The sequence below is a fragment of the Excalfactoria chinensis genome, chromosome 8 (genome assembly GCF_039878825.1).
Source record: "Excalfactoria chinensis isolate bCotChi1 chromosome 8, bCotChi1.hap2, whole genome shotgun sequence".
Classification (NCBI taxonomy): Eukaryota; Metazoa; Chordata; class Aves; order Galliformes; family Phasianidae; genus Excalfactoria; species Excalfactoria chinensis.
Genome location: NC_092832.1, coordinates 24,539,342 through 24,560,205, shown reverse-complemented (window position 1 = coordinate 24,560,205; position 20,864 = coordinate 24,539,342).

Below are 20,864 nucleotides of genomic sequence, written 5' to 3'. Positions count from 1 at the left end.
AAGCAAGCACATATCTTCGGCTTGTTGAATATGTGTGAATCCCAGATAATGCTACGAGTGAAAAAATGTAAGAGAATCCATCTTAAATGACATCTCATTTCTGCCTTTCACTTAGTTAAAGCCAATAATAGGCTGAATAGGGAGCAGATGTAAGGTCAGATATGCTGTGTTAGCACTTACGATGCTTATTCAGTGATAGCAGTTGCGTGAATATTTGAAAGCTCTTCTCAGCAATACCCGCGCAGGTTAGCTGCTATCACATCCTGACATCGTATCTTTGAAACAGACCTGGAAGGGGAACTGAGTTTCTGTCCTTGAAGACTTCAGAATTTCAGGCTTTCAGTACTGGTGTGCACTTGGCACTGAGGAGTTTAGAATTTCTACAGGAGAAAGAAAAATAGGATAAAAAAAAAAACAAAAAAACAACCCTAATTTCCTAACCTCCATTTCTGTTTCAGAGATCAAATAGCAAAGACATGTTTCATTAGTCTCACATCTTCCTCAGCATACCATCCTTGCAACATGCAGTGTGTGCAGCGTGGCCAGGGCTTTGAGCCCTTTGGGGAATCATTACACTGCCACAGCAACAACTGAAAATACAAACCTATGCCTAATAACAATAACTGCTTGTATATATCTTGCATGATGTGTTTCCATGCTGAAAATACAGGCTGGAAGACACTAGTTGCAGAAAGAAGGGAGTAAAATTTTTGTTGAGAACTCGATTTTTTTGTGTGCTTACTTTAACAAAGGGCTCAGCAAACACTGAGGAAGGGAAATTGCCTTTCCTTTTAAGATTGAATAAGTCAGCATTTGTTTAAGCAGTATATCCTGCTACCCTGTAAAAACTCTGTGTCCTTCAGTTCAAGTGAACAGGAAATGTATGTTTTTGCTCCGGTGTCTATTTGCTATAGTACACAAGCTCATGCCTGCATCTCCTGTGGTGAATCTCAGTGCTCTTTTAAAAGACATTTAATTGAATCTATTTAGAGGTGCTGAAGAAACATTCCAACATTCTGAATGCACTGAGTTCCCGTTGCTCTGCCAGCCCTGTGTGAATGCACATTAAGACTATGCGAACAAGGATGCGGCTCTGAGTCAATCCTCAGGATTTTCATTTCTGTTTGCTTGCTTCTGTGGAGCTCTTCCGTTTTCAGCTCAAGCCTTGAAGTGGAGGGTGTTATTTGGTAAGTTCAGCAATAGCTGTGTAAGCTTTCTTTTTACTTAGTCGTGTTATTTCTTCCTTACGGCTGTTGTGACTGCCTGCCATCTGGGGGCTTCTGGGCCTGCTTCAATATATTGTGTTCTCTTTCCCTGTTGGTCTGAGGGTTTGCAGAAGGATAGGAAGCTGGACACGTTGTGTAGTGGGCTGCAAGCAGAGGAAGGTGTGTTAGGTACATATTCCTGGTTTTGCTTGTGTAAGTTGTTGTACTAAGTCACCACTAAGGAGAAAATCAGTGGCAAAGCAACTTTTATTCAACAGGCTACTACAAAGGGCTGCTAACTCCCTTTGTGCTGTGCTTCTAGTGGACCATCACTGCTGGCCTTGATGAGTGTATGTGTGAAACCACCATATTGTGTATATCAGTTTTTGTACACAAGAGACCTTGAAGTGACTCAAACCAGCAGCCTTCCATGGTTCCAGCATCTGTGTTTATGAGCCAGGGGATGCGTTTGGTGCAGCATTTCATTTTGCTTTGCTTTTTTGTTTTAAATACTCATTTCCACCTGGCATATTACTCACTCCTCCCTTTCTATAAATACACCAGAGCTGTAGATTGCCTCAGTACAATTTTTACTTTCTCTGCTCTTTCACCCTGACTGATGGACGTGTTCAAGTCCTTCGTTGGCCTTGGTCACCTTTGGTTTAACTGACACACTGCAGTTCTTCTGCCAGTTCTTGCTTTCTGAATGACCGTGTTTAATAATGCTAGTTTGGAAATTCAACGTTGTCAACTTTGGCTGTTCTCTTGACCTCCTTATTTTCCTGGGAGGTTATTGGGATAAATATGTAATGGGAGAATGCATTAATAGAAATGCTGCGGCATTCATTACTCTTCCTATGAACCTTCATTTATAAATGCTGGTTAATGGTAACAGAGCTGCTGTCCGATGTGCTCTCAGTTAGCATATGTCATGCATGGAAAATAGATGTGCTTTTCTTACTTTGCTGCAAAATAACTCACTATTTGCTATCTATTAGAGCAGTGAGAAAGGAGCCGTTCTGTCCCCCTTTAAAGTAATAACACATTTATTATGCAGGTGGATTTGATCAAGTGGTTGGATTAAAGAATTCCCTATGCAAGAACTAATCGTGCTAGGTACATAATTAGCATTTAATGAGCTTTTCCAAGAGTTTTTTTCTTCATGGCCCTTTTTAACTAAATATTGGTGTTCCAGGCATTCTCCTGGTGTTCTTGCAGCCTTCCAGACTTGGTACCAATGCATTCTTGGAGGGCTAAAATTAATCAGTATCTGTAGGCTCATAGGAATGATAAGCACTAGAAGCAGGTCACTTCAGAAGTACTTATCCATAATGAGAATTATTAACCTGACTGTAGCAAGTGCTTTAAATATGATCGAGTCAGAGCCAGATGTGAAGAGTTTCCTGGTAGGTTTTGTGCTTCTCTTTGGAGCAGTTACTCGTCTAATTGAGCGCTCTTTTATCTGGAAAAGTTAGACATTGCATGAAGATTCTCTATGTAAAATGCCCTGGAAAATCTCGTTAGGAGCCCCAAGGTTCTGTGACCACATCCTAATGTCCTTTTGTCCAAAACTTGGGGTAGCTGCTGCTCAGTGACAGGGAAGATGCCAGCCTGCAGAATGTTGTCCTTAGTGAAAAGCTGTTTTCCATCTAAGTCTTCATGTATCACTTTCTCACATGTACCCAATCTTTGCAGGTGAGAAGCAATGGGACCATAATCTTTTTGCTCTTTGTACATTCACGATTATACTGAGATCATCTCCAAGCAGGTTTCCCAATGCAGTGTAGGGCAGTCTGTACAGTAATTGTTCACAACTCCAAAAGCCACTGCTGGAAGTCTATTTATAAATCTAGTCCATATTGAGTGAAGTCCTTGGGGATAAAAGAGCTTTATATATGCAAAATATTCATTTTTCTTCTAAGTGGGGTAAAGCTGTTTCCATCTCAAGGGATGAAAAACCTGGGAATTTTCATGGAATTGAGCCCATCTTTAATGATCATATCAGCAGAGTTGCCAGGCTGACATTTGATTATCTCAGTACAGTGTAGTGCTGCATTACCACCTCTCCCAAATGGATGTTGGATTGCTTATCCATGCCTTTTGCAATGCCCTGGCTGAATTAATCAGCTATCCCTGGAGTGCTTCCAGTAGAGAGAATTCACTGGTAACAGCTGATCTAAAAGTTCCCCTTCCAGGGCTTTAGTTCAGCCTTTGCATGCCATATCTGTCCTGGTGTGTGTTGTGCTGACTGTGTGATAGCAGAAAGCTGCTTCTTGCTTTGCAGTGCATGGGTTAATGCAGTCATTTTTCATCTCTAAGAACAAAGGTCTAAACTGGCTTAGGGTCACGAATAAAGTGAGTTCAGTGGCCCTGACCTCATCTCTAGCAGATATTTGTCTGCAATATAAACCAACCACATGGGTTCATCATGATGGGCAGTCATTTTTTATATGAGATCCAGGGAACGGCTACCTGGGGGTGCTAAAGGCCAAAGCTGGGGTGAATTAGTAGAGTTATGTCAAAAGCTAAATTACTTGGCACACCTCAGCTACTTCCACTTCATTACAATGTGTGTTAAGTGGTCACCAGCCTATTAAGGGGAACTGATGCACAGAAAATGTCAATGGTAGATGTTGTTGAAGTATTGGCATTTTGGGGCACCTCTAGTATGGTGCAGCCCATGGCTGCTGTGCTGATTTTTGTAACGGTAAGGCAGAGCTTCCACCACTAAACTGTTTATATCCTCCTCTCTGTAACTCTCAGCTTTAGAAGTCAGTGTTGCCTGTTCACTGATGTTGCAGAAGGTTTTCACATTGCTGTGGGTAGGTCAAACTCTTCCTGCATTTGGTTATCATTCCCAATTTATCATTTCTATGCTGAACTGTGTAGTTCTGCTTATGACTAATACGACCTGAATGCAGGGCACTTGTTAGGAAAACCTTAATTGCTTTTGGGAGAAGCACACCTGAAAACAAGCTTTTCATCTGTACGTGTCCCACATCAAGAAGCCTGGGATTAGATCCAGCTTCAAACTTCATGGGTAGTGCTCCTGTCTGGTTTCTCATTTGTGTCTCTGCCATTTCCATTGGCAGAGCGTCAGATCTGGAGGAGCCTCTGACCCAATAAATGCATGAATTATTTAAGATGCGAGTTAATTTTCTTTGGGCATTGCAACAGATTTAAACATGATACCAGCAGAGAGGAATTTCTTTCAAGTATCTTTCAGACAATTTCAATATATTTGCATTATGGTCAATTAAAAGGAGCTGAAACAATGCTAACTGTGGATTTCTTATTACTAATGCTTTTAAAATTCCCAGATTTGTGCTTTGTGCTTCAGGGTATAAACCCATCTCTAACTAATGAGTATTAAGAAGAAGCTTCCCTATGGGCAGATTATCCCATAAGTGCCGTATGGCTGCTGGTCTGTCTCCCCAACTAAGGAAGGGCTAACATCTTGCCAAAGTTGCTTCCAACCTCTTCCCTTAAGGCACTGTTTATTAATTCAGACAAAAGCCTCTGAGGGTAATGCAATACAAAGCCATTCCCTGAAAAGTACAGACTTTGCTCTCTGCCCTCTTTATCTCTCAGCTACAGGGCTAGTTATACAGGAAATCTCCTTCCTGCATGATCATCTCGCTCTCTCTAGGTTGTGTTTGAACATCAACCATTCCCTTTCCAGATGGATGGCAAAGCTGCATGTGTTGGTCTTGGCTAAAGCAGGCAGGCTCTTGCATAGACAGACCCTCAGTCTGGGCTAGTACACCAGTCTTAATATTTCCTTTGTTTCCTTTTAAATTGTCAGATGCGGTATTAAACTATGACAGTGAAGCACAAACATGTTTCATAGCCACTTCTACAAAACTGGGGAGGTGTGGTTGCCTATCACTCGTATCCACTGTCACCTTTGGCTGTGACAACAGTGGTTGTGCAATCCAATGCACTGTCTTATCAGAATAGCCTGACTATGGATCCTGCTTCTGAAATATGAGGTGAATCCAGAAAAGTGAGTTGAGAGTCTCTGTTTTCAGCTGCCAAGATCAGGAGGAGCAGGCAGCAGATCTGGAGCCTCAGCTTAGCATTCTGGTCCAGCAACCTGTGTGAAATGCAAGCAGTGAGACATGTTGGAAAGAGTGCCTCTTCACATCCAGAGATCCACACGATGTCTAGACATCCATTTTCATACCATGTTTTTCTTCAAGAATTATTTGATATGAAGTTTGTCTCCAACTAAGTATTACATTTATAGCAGGCACTCATGTCTGATATTATCAAGAAAAAGGAGTGTATTGCATTCTAAACTAATTATATAAATCATCTGAATAATTTATCGGGGCTGCTTCAAATCTCTGTTGTGAAAGACCTCTACAGACTGCTTGTGATTTAGTATTAACACAACGGAGATGCAGACAGGGCGTTAAGTGCTTCTCCTGATTTTATTTTATTTTGGAAAAAAAATAAAAGTCAGTAATTGACTCTTTAATAGCCCCACAACTGTTGATTTTTAACCTTATTTCAAAGCGTGTTTTGAATACAGAGAGCAATTCACTGTTGTGTTTAAGTAGCTATCATAGTGACTGGTATCTGAGCCTTTTCTTCCTGCTGGGGGGGGGGGGGGGGGGGGCTGGAAAATCACTAAAAGGACCCTACCTACAGACATGCAGGTGTAGTAAGGGAGCACTGCATTTTAGATGAACACAGTTTTACTTGGAAAACAGCGAGGCATCCTTCAGCAGGTGGTGGCGGTAATGAGAATATGGAGAAAACCTGGAAAAATAGAAGTGGACATTTCTTAATACAGTCGGTGTGGTTTGCGAAATGATCCACCCATGCTCTGGAATCTCCCAGTTTTCTTTATTTTTCCCTCTTCTACTTGTGTATTTCCCTGTTGTTTGGAAACCTTCATCTCTATTATATTGCGTACGCCAAGAAATAATGAATCTTACCTTACTAATGCTTTCACTGTATGCTTTGTCCTTAGGATAATGCAAGGGAAGATCAAGAGCAGAGGACTGAACAAGCTGCTTGCAGTTTGGGATGGGGAGCATTTGAAGTGGCCTTCCTCTTCTAGGACCACTGAGCTTCTCTGAAGTTTTGGAAGCCAAACAGAACTGAGTTTTGGAGCTCCCTTTATCTCTACAATAAACCAAATCAGAAGCCTGAATCTTAATTAACATTTCTGCATTTAGAATTATTTTTGTGAACACAATAGAGCTGATTATTACTGAGAGCCTCTTCAAAGAAGTTAAATTAATCTGATAAATCAATGTGGCCAACGCAGATAAGTCTTGTGGAGCATTTTCGAGCCGTACCAGGGTCTGTCAAAAAGAGTAATGAATATCAGATTTCCAAATGTACACATTTTGGGGGGAAGGAATAAGATAAATGACACGCATTAACTTCAATAACTTGCGTGCGGTAACGTGACGATGCAAATAGGAAAATTAAACTGGGTCAGCAGATGCAAACTTGAAGACAATAATAAAGAATGCTGAGATTGTTCTGAATGAAGATAAGATGGCAAAGAACGGGAAATGATGTATGGGAGCAACGGCATGACATTTGTGCTCCTTCAGATGTATCCAACTCAATAATAATAATAATCCTGCTGTGAATTAAATTTCATTCCCTGTCACATCCAAGTAAGGAGCAGCACACCAATGATGTCTTGGTGGTAAACTCATTGTAAAACTGAGGACATTCAAAGGCTTCAGGCTGTGGCTATTGAGGAAGAAGATGGCAAAATGAGCCAGTGGCCAGCCCTGTGGTTCCAGCAAATAGTGGGGAGGACTCCAGGAAACATCCTTGCTGCTCTGGGAGAAAATCTTCTTCTTGTGTAAGAGCATCTTATCACAGTGCCATGCATCACATGATAGGTGTCGTGGGATGCCATGATGCACAATTGGAAACATCAGATAGAGTGGCTATTTTCATCAGAAGTGCAAGTGATCAATTTCTACTGATAAAGGCATTTATTTCTTCAGATAGAGAAGCAAATAGAAGACTGTTACATACAGAGAAGTGTAAAAAGTAAAACGTCTAACCTGAAATCAAGAGGAAGAAAGAGAATATACCTGGAATAAAAATAAAAGGAAAGGGCAGAGTGTTAGAAGGGAGTTAGCTTTATCCTCCCAACAGGCTCTGACTTGGAGGTTGTGTCTCTGACCTCCCCTGGTGTCAAAGGCCAGGCTTGGCAGGCCTTTCCGATATTCTCATAAGCCTTTCTGACATTAAAGGATGGGAGATAGGCTGGTAAGCACATAACAAACTAATATGGGATGTATATGCCCACACCCCAGTGCTTTTCCCTTGGCTTATTACTGGGTTACTGCTTTGTTGTACCACGCTGATGTGTTGCTGCCCATGGCTGACTCCTCCATGGGCTTCAGGAGGAGTGGTTATGTCATCTATATATGTACATGAAGATTCAAAGGTTTGCTTAATTTCTATTTTTTGTAGTTTTTTGTGTTCCCTTTGAGTTTCAGGTTCTAGCAGAAGTTTAAGCAAAGAATATCAGGAATCTCATGAGAGATTTTAGTCTCAAGACTTCTGATCTAAAGCATTTGTGTACACATCAGCTTCCCATCCAATGTACACCTTCTTTAAATCAGCCCTTGCTGTTCCCTAATGATCAGTGTATGAATTCCTAGTAGGCAAATGATGAGTTCCATGTGTGCGCCTGCTGTCTTCTTTTAATATTCCCATGATTCAGGATGATCTCTGTTAAAGAGTCACAGGCAAAGCTGCAGAAGTGTTGTATGGAGCAATTCTCAGACTTGGAGCCAGAGGAGAAAAGCTGCATCCTCTGAAAGACGTGTTGCTCTCTCTGCCTTTGGAGTTAGGGGACAAGGTATGAGAACAGGTAACTTGTTTACAAGTTTTTCTTCTCTTTCAACTCTTCCAGCTATTTATGTCACCTCTTTCACAGAAGATACTGAGACAGAGTTGCCAGCCAGAGCTGAAAGATAAAATAGAGCAGGTGAAGGGTATGTGTGTGGAGGGGGGAGTGGAAGTGTTCTCTTTTCTTTTCAGTTCTGTACAGTGACATAAAAAGTGGGTTACAAACTAAAATATTGAATCACGGTTCTTCAGGCACTTTTATACTTAAATCGTAGACTTGTCAAGTCTGTGTTTGATGTGCTTTAATTAACGCTTCCCCTTACTTTGCGTTTGATTTTGATGTGTATGCAGTGGATTCACACAACCTGAAAGTGATCAAAAAGAGGCGTTTGTCAGCGTCAGAGCCTGAGCTGAGGTCTTGGTTGGCTCCATGCACACCCTAGATGAGGAAGGTGGGGATGGGTTATTAGAGGAATACAGATCAGCCCCTAATAAATCACCTACAGTAAATGAAGCGAATGCGGTTTTCATAAGGCTGTTTGCAGTACCAGGATCAAATGAGCTTGGGAAGTTAAGTCAAACTGAGTATGATATCCCCACAATGCAACAAGGGGGTTTCTCACAGCCTGTTGGCTTGCATTTGTTCCTTTTCAGCAATCACCATCTGAAGGACCTCACCTCTTGTGAGGCTTCGCAAGCGCCTTTATTATTTGAGACAATGCAATAGGAAGGGGACAGAACTTGTAATTGTGCTGGTGGGGACCAGCAGCAAGACCACAGTGAGAGCAGAAAAAGCAGGAACGGAGCTCCAAACTTCCTGATGGGGATCTGCTCATGGGCAGAACTGGCAGCAAGAGCAGATCCTGGATCAGTGTGGGCCAGCAGCTCTGGGATCCTCCTTAATGAGTTCGGATGTACAGAGGAGTGTCACCTTCCGCTCCTGGCTCTGCTGAGTGCCTGGTGATGCTTCAAGCATCCTCACTGCTCCTCACTTCCTTAAGTGGCAGTACAAGTGATCCCTGGTATTTGGAAAGTAGTGCTTGAGGGGATAAAGTGTGTTGATAAACTCATCATGATATAGTTTCTAATAATTTATTGACTTCCCTTCACAGCAATAGTGGGATGCTTCTAACGCGGGCCCTTATTCTCAGTGGTGTCACTTGACATAATTCCACTGATTTCATTAACTTATACCCTGATTTCCTTCCCCTCCCCCCCCACTTTTCTTTTTTGGACTCAAATCAATCACCATGATAGACTAAGAAAATTGGTTTTATCATCCTTAGTCTCCAAATTGAATAGCTGCAGCAGCTGGATTAGGCTAATCCACCTTTCTTGGACTTGCATTGCTGAACAGAACCACCCCTTGCCCCCACCCCTTGCTGCACATTAGGGGATTAAGCCAAGAGGTGCTTAAGCATAGCACGGGTTGATACACATGGTTATGCAAATTGTATCATAGTGAGATTCTTGAAATGAACTTGAATGCTGGAATGACATCTTCAACATGGAGGATACCAAAATAGCAACAGAAACTAAGGCTCAGTTTGAGCAGAAAAGGTGAATGTTGTGTGCCCAGACACATCACCCACAGACATCCCACAGTCCCCATTAGCAGGTGGGGAAGAGGGTATGTCACAAACACAAGGCAGCAGGTTGTGCAGTGCACACAAACGTTAAATACACGATGCTGTTGATGTGGATACATGGCAGGGGGAACAAAATGGCTGCACCATCTACCACAGGCTACAGGGGAGACTCAGTGTGTGATTAAATAATGAATAAAAGATCATCGCAAAGGATAACGTTATACTGTAAATAATTCCATTTGTTTACTCTCTCCTGGCATTGAAGTTCATCCCCCTTGGAGACTTCTTTGACTTTTGATGCTGTTTTGCTTTGCATATGCTTGAATTCTTTCTGCTATCCACAGAACCTTCATGAGGGTTCAGAACTGACAGAACTAAGTGAATAATTCACAGCAAATAATTCCTTGGCTGCATTTTGCATCTTTATTTCTGCAAAACATCCATCCATGTTCTGTATGTTCTGCACTAATCTCTTGTTGAATTAAAGCACGGCTTCCCCTCTAGTCACCATCTTCCCATTTTCATGAGCAGGTCAGTAAAGCCTCATCTGGAAGTAGTTCATTTTTAAAATGAGTTTATGTATGACCAGAGAAACAGACATCATTCCTGCTTCTTAGATGGCTGTGATAATCCTGCTGGTATAAATACCTCCAAACATAACAACAGATGATGCAACTCTCAATATTTAATATTATTATTATTATTATTATTATTATTATTCAGATTTAAACTATTCAGCTTTGAGATGCTTCAGAAGGGGAACACAAGGCACTCAGATAAGACCTGTGTTTTCCTCTGGAGCAATCATCTGGAGTAACGCATTTGAAGGAAGAAATAGAGCAATTATTATTTATGATTCTTGACTTTCGCCATCAAAAGCAGTGTTTTTGGAGGCAACAACTGCATACAATTACTGAATTATTCTTTCAGTGGATGAAGTGGGTAGGTGTGGACACTTTGGTTGTAACTCCAGATTAATATTTACGCCCTAAATACTCATCTTAAGGTTGGAGTGAAGTATAGGAGCATGTGGTGAACGTTAGAGTGATGCAATGCATTTTATGGGGAAGCACCTCAGCAATCCCTTTGAACTTGCTGCCTTTGGAAATGCCAACAAATGTGCCTTCTCACCCCATTCTTCCAGCCCAGGGATAGAAGAGAAATGCTTTTAAATGGGATGATGGGGGCAGAGGGTACTTGGAGCACTGTGGTCTGATTAGTGCCAATAATTTCCTAAAGTCATAAAAAAGAAGGAAAAAAAGGCCGGGCTGTGATGAAGGTGATGACAGGGCAAGTCAAAATTCTCTTTTGGCAGACATTTGCATTCACACTTGCCTGGAAGTTACGTGTCTGGGAGTTGTTAAGGGTAAGCACATGGGGTAGGTGTGATTTCCTCATGGCAATTTTGGGTCCAACAGGCACCCTAACCTGGGGGACCTTTAGCTGTGCCTGGGTGCAAAGGGTAGCAGAGTGCATCCCCAGCAGCTCGGGTGGGGGGGCCTTTGCATGCTTGGCTCCAGGGATCTTTGCTAGCACGGTGGGTGATACTTTTGGTTCAAAGCCCATAAGGGTGAGACTTGGAAAGGAAATTTGCTGTGCTATGGGTACATAAGCAGGGAGACCTTGATGTCACTGTCAAGCTGTGAGGGTGAAAGTAGCTTTTTCTTAACCATTTCATTACCACATGGGACTGTTTGACTTGCAATTAAACGAACCTCTGAGTTAAGCTGAACAACAGCTGAGCAAAACAGAGTCCGTGCTGCATGCTGCTTTCTCAGAGCAATGTTTGCTGTAACTGCTGAGTAACGTGACAGGGAAACCTCATTTCCATGCCAAGCTCTGCCTGCCCCAAGCTGAGCACAGCCCGTCCCTGGCTGTGGTTGTGGCTTCAGCATTCCCTCCTTGCTGCTTTTCCTGCCTCGTTCCCAGCTCTCTGCTCCTTGCTGCTCGGAGGCACACAGCCTCAGCAGCACTGTGTGAGCTCACCAGCACTCTCCTTCACAGCATCCCCGGGCTTTTTGCTCAGCCATCTGCGTTAAGGAATAGAGATTAACAGCGTCTGCAGACAGACCTCATGCAGTCATCTTTTGCAGGCAGCTCCCGGTTCCTGTTTGGATGGGATTGCTGATGAGCATTTGCATATTTGATGCTCTTTGTACTGACTCGTATGGTTAAGCTCTTTCCATGCAAGTTTCTCATGGAGTCCCTCCCAAATCCAACTGACCACCCTCCCCATCTTCAGCAGGAGTTCTGCTAAAAGTAGGCAGGAATCTGGAAACAAAACCCCCCATCTCCTTAATCTCCCAGCTGTGGCTCATTCCAGTGGCTGGGTGAACCTGGTGCATTTCCTACTGAACTTCTCCCTCTGAAAACAGTCAAGAAGATGGCAATAAGAATACTGCTGGGGCCTCAATGCCCGCATCACCACGACTTAACAGTGGAAGAATGCAGGTCTTGAGATTGACAGATGTTTTGTGCTGAGAGTTGTAATGGGGATGTGATGAGATTGGAGCAGGTTGGGTTGGTGTGGCTCATCTTCCCATTCTCCTAAACCCCAGAAAGGAGCAGACTGGAAGCAACTAAGCATAAGAAGGGCAATCAGGGTATGGCTCAGCCCATAGGCTGTCCAGCAGCTTTGTTCACCTGTTATCGTCCACCAGTAAGGGATAACGAAGCATCTGAAGCAGCTGTTATCAGATGGCTCAGACGGGCAGGAGAAACCATCACTGCTGTCACATATATGTGGCACAGGAGTGCTGGTGAGAGGTTGGGGCTGTGAAAAATGCTGTCTGAGAACCACAGAACCACAGGGGTCAAGAGGGACTTTTGCACTTCCCCAGTCCAACCCCACTGCAGCAGTTCTCTACAGCAGCTGCATAGGAATGCATCCAGGTGGGTTTGGATCTCTCCGGAGAAGGAGAGTCCCCCACCATTCCGGGCAGCTGTGCCGGGGCTCTGCTGCCTCACAGTAAAGTCCTTCCTCATGTTCAGATGGAACTTCTGTGTCCCACCTTGTGCCCACTGCCCCTTATTCTGTCACCGAGCATGGCCGAAAAGATCCCATCCCCATGGCCCCTATTAGATATGGAACAGGGCCTGATAAAATCCACTCTCAGCCTTCTGTCCCCCAGGCGCACAGCCCCGTGGCTCTCAGCCTGTCCCATCGGGAGGTGCTCCAGGTCCCACCGCCTCCGCATCTCTGTGCTCCCTCCAGCAGTTCCCTGAGAGGTGCTCCGGTCCCTCATTCACCCCCCGAGCACCTCCTTCTGCCCCCGGCCGGGCGGGGGGATGCTGCCAGGTTCGGCCTCGTCCCGCTATTAGGGTGAATGCGGTAGCGCGGTGGCTGCAGGGGCCGCAGAGCGGCGCGGAGCTGCGCGCGGGGTCGGCTGCGCGCTCAGCTTCGGGCGCGCGCACCGCTCCGCCGCCACAGGAGGATGAGAACGGCGCTGCGGGCGGCCGAGCAGGATGCAGGTAGGGAGGAGGAGGAGGCGGCCGGGTTGCACGGTGTGTGTGTGTGGGGGGTGGTGGTGGTCCCGGCTCACTAAGGGGGGCCGTGGAGTAGAGGTGAGCTTGTGTGCAAAGTTTGGGCCGCTCGGAGGGTGGGAGGGATGGAAGGAGGTAGGCGGGGGCTCCGGGCTGCCCGCGGCCGTTCCGTCACGGAGGGGCGGTGGAGCTGCGCGGCGCGTGGGAGCGGCCGCGGGGAAAGCCCCGCGTGGGGGGCGCGGAGTCGGTGGCAGCGCTGCAGCTGCCGGGGGAACTTGGGGCCGGTGAGCGCCGGGCGGCTCGTGCCGTGTCTGTGTGTGTGTGTGTGTGTCTGTCTCGGCTGCTGTCCCCCGTCGGCTCCGCGTTCCGCGCGGTGCTGCCCTTCAGCCCTTCGCTGTGCCCCGCTGCTAACGGAGATGCCCGCTCGGTCAGGTTGGTGAGCAATTAAGCGTAACCCCTTCGGGAGGTGACTCCGCGGGGTCTGAGCCGCGGTGCTGGGCAAGCCCGGGTCCGGGCTTCGCGCCGGGATGGGTTGAGGGCTGCAGGGTGCAGCTGTGGGCACGGCTGGCTGCGGGTAACGGGAGCGCTGCCGTGCCGTCCTGCTTTCCCATACGGTCCCTCCGCCGCCGCTCGAGTGTCGGTGCCGGGGGTGGGGGCTGCCTCGGTGCTCCGAGTGGTGGCCGGAGCCGTTAGCACCGCTCTCGTTGAATGACGCCGTTGTTGGATGAGAGCGGCTTGAAGCCGACGTGCCGCTCCTCAGAGCCCACAAGTTGTTTCTGAGCTGAATTTGTTCTCGTGAGCGGAGAGGCATTTGCACTGCAGTGTTACAATACAGCCATATTAAAAAGGTCCTTGGAGCAAATAACCCTCCAGTGCTGCAGCGACGCGTTCCGCGGCTTCAGTACTTCTATGGGAAATAACCGTGCTGGATTTCCGACCTGAACTGACTGTGTTCTTTTAATTGTGGTATTAAACGTTCCCGGGAGCGGTAAGTGTGAGCTGAAACCTGGAAAGCAAACCCCCAAACCACCCAAAGCTTTATTCGGAATCAATTCGTTTTTATTTATTTATTTAATTTTGCAACAGGTCCTTCTGGCTTTTTCTTTCTACTGTTAATTAATTGGCAAGAAGGTCTTTTCCTTGCCTGTGTTTCCCTGGCTAAGCAGAGTGATGTTCTGGTGCTGAGCGGCAGCGCACGGTGCCGTGCTTGTCTTTCTTGGGTGGTTCAGTGCCTGTGGTGCTACTGGGGATGGAGGCAAGGAGGAGCAGGGATAAGAAAGGAGGAGATGGCTGAGATGGGTGGCATTTGCTAATGGGGCAGGGAAGCTTTCTTATGACTTGGTGATGGTGTCTGTGGGACCTGAAATAAGCACCTGAAAGAACACCCTGCTCCATGGCTGAAGGTCATCGTCGGGTCTATCACTCAAAACAGAGCTCCAAGCACTATTGCCATGGGTGGGAGAGTGAGGGTGCGGAGGGGGGACCTGCAGGCTGATGTTTCCTTGACTGACAGACACTTATTGCACTGGCACGTGGTGCTGCCTAATTTGGCCTCTCTAACGACTTCCTCCAGCAAGCTGATAGAGAATTAAAATGTTTACAGATGGGTTTTGGAAGGGTTCATCGGGATGGGGAAGGAAATCCTTCTATTCTTAGATTTCTCTAATCCCAAGCTTCTGTTCCTGCAGTCATGCTAATTTTTTATTGATTGTTGTGGCAGAGGATGCTGTTGTAGAGAGCAGTAATTCCAGTGTTTCTGCTCCAGGCAGAATAGTCTTGGGAGGAAGAGGGAAGGAAGGAGAAGCTAAATAGGGACATGGTACTCCAGTCCCTATTTGGGATGCTCATAAAGCTAAGGTCATGGTTGAACAGCTATATGCTTTTGCAAGTACATTTCAGTAAATGGACTAAGCTGGAATCCTGTATTTTCTGTAGAAGTGCCAGTAGTTACTTACCTTGAGTGTCCTCCAGCTCAAGACCATTTCTCCATTGGAAGAAACTGTAGGAAGATATTTGGTTGAGGGTGGACATTGTTTCCTGTATGGATGTCAGCAAAAGAGGGTGAGCTGGAGTCAGGACTGGTACCCAGAATGACAGCGCAAGAGGAACAAGAAGTTGTTGGTCACTCTTGACGATCAGCTTTCTCCTTAGTAGCACCATATGAAGGTCAAGAATGTAGTTTGTGTTTCAGTCACCACCTAATTCTTACTTAATATTCCTATGTGAATCCATCTGCATGGATAAGATGAGCCTAAACCATGCTTGCTTCTCTGTTGGCAACTCTTAATTTCACCAACTTCACACTTTAATAATATGAGTTTTTGCTGTTGAACTGCAGGAGTCCATGTTGCTCCCTTCCACACTATTTAGATATGGAAGCAACAAACCCAACCCAGCACTGGCAGGTGTGGATGCTTTCAAAGCAACCTCGATTAAGTGAGTTCAGTTTTAATGGGGGGAGGGAATGGAGGAGGGCTACAAAAATTGTAGGGAGAGTGTGACATAATGATGTTTTCTATGTTTCTTCTTCCTCTGATTGTATTCTGCTTGCAATTGCTCTCAGACTTTACATGTCCTTCTGCTATTGGAGCACTAGAGAGTGAAGTAGGTAGCAAGTTTGTGGGTTTATGCTTTGCCAGGCACGCAGAAGCAGGCTGGAGATGAAAACAAGCTATTCTCAACTGTTGATTATAGTTCTTGGAACAGGGAATGAAAGGTATTCTTCTGAGTAACCTGGAGAGCAAATGAAAATGACCCCTTAAACAGTGTCTATAAAACACCATTTTGGTTGAAATTGTTCTATTACAAGAAATACAGAGGATGAGAAACCTGAGCAATCTTGACAATCGCTTTGGGACTGTTCTACAAGAAGATCAAGGGCTTGCCAGATTTTGCTCTTATGCACATAAATCACCTTTCCTCCTCCTGTTCCATAAAATGCATTGGGTCAGGACTTTTCAGTTTGCCATCACATTATTTCAAGTACCTAACGTATAGTACCCATCACAAATAATAGGAGATCCATGTTTCACAGCACTTAAATTTCTTCATTGCTGTGCCAAGATAAAGAACTTCCAAATTTCTCATGCAAGAACATGCGCGTGCGCTCCTCTTTTATATCTGCAGATTGATGCTCTCAGCAGAAGCTTCTTTGATTCTTACAACACTTAAACGTGACTGACTCAATGAAAAACTGCTGTGTGAATATTTATTTACTCCAGTTTTAATGTAGCAGAGATCTATTAAGATGGAGCAACCACATCCGGGTCCTTAAGCTGTGGATACAGCGCGGGAAAGGACTGCGCTCAATTGTGGGATGCTGGCTGTGGTACCTGTACAAGAACTGTGCCGTATTATAAGGAACAAATCCTACTGACGTCGCTGGGATTTCTGATTTGAAGAGTTAAATATTCCTCAGTGAGAGGTGTAAGGGTATTACTTTGCCTCATGGAGGGTTTTCTCTGAGTAACGCATCCAAATGGATGTGGGGATTGCCCAACACTGATAATTCATGCACCTCTGGAGTGGAATTCAGCAGCCTTTGTGGGCTGGAAGCATTATGCAGGAGGGGTTTGGGGAAGAGAGATGAAGAAAAACTAATCCAATTGAAACTGTAAGGGGAATTTAGGAAGCGGAATGCAATTATCCGAGTTGGATATTGGCCAGGACATGTTAGTTAACATTTTTACTCTTGCAGGAATTGCCATGGGATCGTTAATGACAATGAGTGGTCAGGGCTGTTTTACATCTCATTTGAAAGCTTCAGCTGAGGAAGACATGAAAGTTGTGCCTTCCTACAGGGTGTTTTGCTGTGGTCAGTGTGTCACCCACCCCATACGCCCTGTGCTTTCTGGACACATCTGCCTTGCATCACTGTGTAGCCATAGCGAACCAAGGTGATGAAGCCTACTGAAAAGTAACTGATGTTTCAGGAGAACAGTGCTCAAAACTATTCTATGGTCATGATTTTCCATCCAGCTGTGTGAACCTGAATCTTCTCTAATAAAAATAGCAACTGTTTTTAGTTAAAAGGTAGCAGTCTGATTTCAAATGTTCTTTAATGGCAGTGTCTTCTAGCAGTCTTCTAGCAGAAAAGGATGGCAATAAGCAGTGGAGGGGAGAAGAGGCATCAAGTTATTTTGTTACACACAGTGTAGTTATGAGTGCTTGGGAGGTTGCAGCGGTCTCTTGAAGCTGGGTTAGCATATGGACATGTCTTAATTGCACTGATCTCCTCTTAGGATGTGAATCAACATCAGTGCTCTGAGCTTTTTTTAGGATGTTTTAAGTACAGGGAAATGAATATTAAAGAGCGGATGAATCTTCATCTAGAAACATAGGATACAACCACTTTTACTTTGTTAAAATAAGTGTCTGTGGTACGAGGCTGCTCAGTTGCCCACATAAGGCCAGATTTCATCTGCCATAAATAAAGTAAATGGGCTTAGGGACTTCATATGTAAATAAAGTGCCCGTTCCATCTGTCTCGGTGAGGTCTGACCCACAAAACAGCAGCAAATGCTCCTCCTGCTTGGAAGGATTTGATGAATATATTATGTTGGTCAGGTGTAGAGCTGTGATCTGTGACATTTCGTGCCTCGTGTGGGCACTGCTGCTGTGTGGCACAGTGGGCTGCATTGATGCAGTCTTCAGGGATACGGAGAGGGAAGGAATATGGACAGAAGCTGTTGTTGAGCAAAATAAATTATGGAGTAGCTCGCCCAGTGTGAGCAGTTTTGTGAATGATGCTGTTTCGAACATCATTTATTTTTTCTTCAGTAATTGTGCTGTTTGAATTGTGACCTACTTTAACAACGTTCCATCACTTTTTAATATTTCTTTATTCATCGCATTTCGTACACACTCAGGTGGCTTACTGCGAGCTGCGTGGAAATTACAATGAAGGTCAAGTGCTTTTGGAAAAGGTAACTTAATACTGGAAATATCAACTGCTTGTCATTATTGTTTTCCAATGTGGGATTTTATTTGTCTGGTGGATGAAGAAATGATGTCAGGCTCGTGCTAAAAGTGTGATTACTGTCAATAGGCTGAAGTCCCTCCAGCCATAGGTCTGAGATGTACGTGATTGCTGAATAAGTCTCACTTTAAATTGATTTATTTTCCCTACACTGGTAAGCTGGTACAGGCTCTTACTGGAAACATCTTTCAGACCAGGACTGGCTTATGTAGATTTAACGTTTAAATGCCTTCAGTTAGCTGAAGCTAAACTGAAAATTGCAGCTTTAACGTTGAAATAACCGTGCCTACACAGGGTTTGCAGCTGCTTAAAATGAGCTTAAATTCATGCTTAAAATTATATTAGTTCAATTTTTATCTCATGTGGAAAAAGCTGTGTGGCTTGGTCTGTGGCAGCGTTGTGCAGAGTGGGAGTCGAGCGTTGGTTGGAGCTGAGAGAACTCGTGGTTGTTAATGCTGGTGTCACTGCAGTTAAACTGCATCCTCTTAGCAATTGTCCATACAAATGACTTCCCAGCGGATATCCCACTGTTAGTGACCATGTGAAGTGTTGGGAGAAGCATGTCCTGGTGCCAGGATGTAGGGACCTCTGGCTTCTCAAACCATCATCCCACTTTAGTGCAGTAGATAAATTGCTTGGCTTAGAGCTATGAAAAGAGATACTATTGGGGGGAAAAAAACACTTTTTGGCATGTCTGTTATCCTTGCAAAGCACAGCAGACGTGTTTGATACTAATGCATTATTTCTTCAAAGTTACTGAAGTAGTTGACCTTTAGATAACATTACTCTGTGCTCAGTGCCTGAAATGTTCTGGCTTTTATTATGCTTATTTAAGGTTACTCTTAAGAGTTAAGTATAGGAAGCACAGAAAGAGAACCTCAGTGTTGGCATGAATATTCACCATTAGGGTTGCTGTGGGGATCAGGTACTGAGGTGTTACCATCTCTATCACTGCATGGCCAGCACTCCCAGTCAGGCTGCTCCATGGGATAGGTAGAAAGATTCTTCTGGGGAGACTTCAGCTTGGACTTCACTGGGGTCTGATTCTGGTTCTGAGCTGCTACTCCATAGTAGGGCTTATTATCTTGTATTTGGGTGGTGTTTTAAGCTTTGTTCTGCGTTCCTGAGATGAAAACCTTCACTTTCATTATTACTGGAAGCGGCGGTTGTTGGATAATTGCTTGGCTTCAGGAATTAGGGCTTAAGAAAAACATTAAATATCATGAGACTTGTGATAAAATCTTAAGAGTCGACAGCACTATATAAGCCACTGAACAGCTGTCGGATTGTAATTAGGTTTGATCGTTATCAGCTTGAGAAAGATTTGCACGGGTTACCTAGATATTAAAGGCACATACACCATTACCGGCTCCTGGAGCCGCCCAGTCCTCCCATAGAGTGGTTCCTCGATGGCAGTGATATGGAGTTATCAGGTATCTGTTTCTTTACTTTGCTGCTATAAGCAGGGATGCCTCCCTCTGGACCAGGTTGCCCACAGCCCCATCCAGATTTCACTTAGTGTAGACCATCGCCTTCAGAGTCCAACTTGTAGTGCAAACACAGAGTGCAGCTGGTACATGGCAATGCTTAATGAGCACAGTTCAGACGTTGCAGTTGTATAACTGAGTCAGTAGGAGTTCTCTAATAAAAGAGCAATACGAAAAGGTTTCTCATGCTGTAATTTTATTAACTGTATTTTACAATTGGCTGGAGATGTTGGGCTGACAACTTTCCTTTCAGTGTGTTGTGGAACAAATTAGGAGCTGACTGGGATTTCAGAATTGAACTTGGTGTGTCTGCAAGGGATTTCCTGCTGACACAAAGAGGGTGTGCCCCTTATTTCACAAATAGAAGTTAGGAAATGGGATGGTATTTTTTCACTTGTCAGCAGATATCGATAGACAGGAGCAGAGGTTGGGCTGAGGCTGTACTTCTTGAAGGAGCAGCATGTCCATGAGAGCTGGTCAGTTTGTTATTTCAAGATGTAGCCTGACTCTTTTCCCCCCTTTTCTGGAAGCAGCAGGATGAGTGCACGCTCACTGATGTGTACTTCAGTATTCCCAAGACTTTCCTGAGAGCAATTCATGAGCTAATCAGCCCCTTTTGCTGGTTAGATTTCCCTTCCTGCTGCCCATTGGTTCCAGATAGCTCACGTTTTACTTGCAAATGCCGGCTGCTGGCTCTCCAGCTCTGCTCAGTTTTCCTTCCCCTGCAGCTCCCACATCTGATTGGGCTCTGGGCTCTGCAGTCACCTGGCTAACTCGCTTTCTGCCTCATTTCCTCCCCAGTGGCCTCTGAACATTTCTCTGCATTCAGGTCCAACTCAACTCCGCGAGTCAGGATGCTGCAGAAACAGCCTGGTTAGAGCAACTTCTGGTTAGAGGTGTATGACCATACATCTTCTGAATCGCAGAGCGAAAGAAATCTAGCTTTGTTGGAAGGAAAGAATGAACATTTGGGAAGGGGGAATACATCATTAACAAAGTTCAGCATAATGGAGCTAGCATCAACTATTGGTGACTATTGGTATGCTCTTTGTATGCCCAAGTGAAGGAAAACAAAAGCCCATGGATATCCCACACATCCTGAGCTGGTTAGAAATGCCACACCAGGATGCATGTTGAGTCATTTTTGTTGTTCCATCATATTTAAGGCCCTTTTAAAAACCCTGGGTGGGTGTATCATCTCTATTATGGAGAGCACTGGGATGGTCTAATTTTTGCTCTGTCTTAATAAAGAGCACCAAACCTATTGGTTTTCATCAATTTT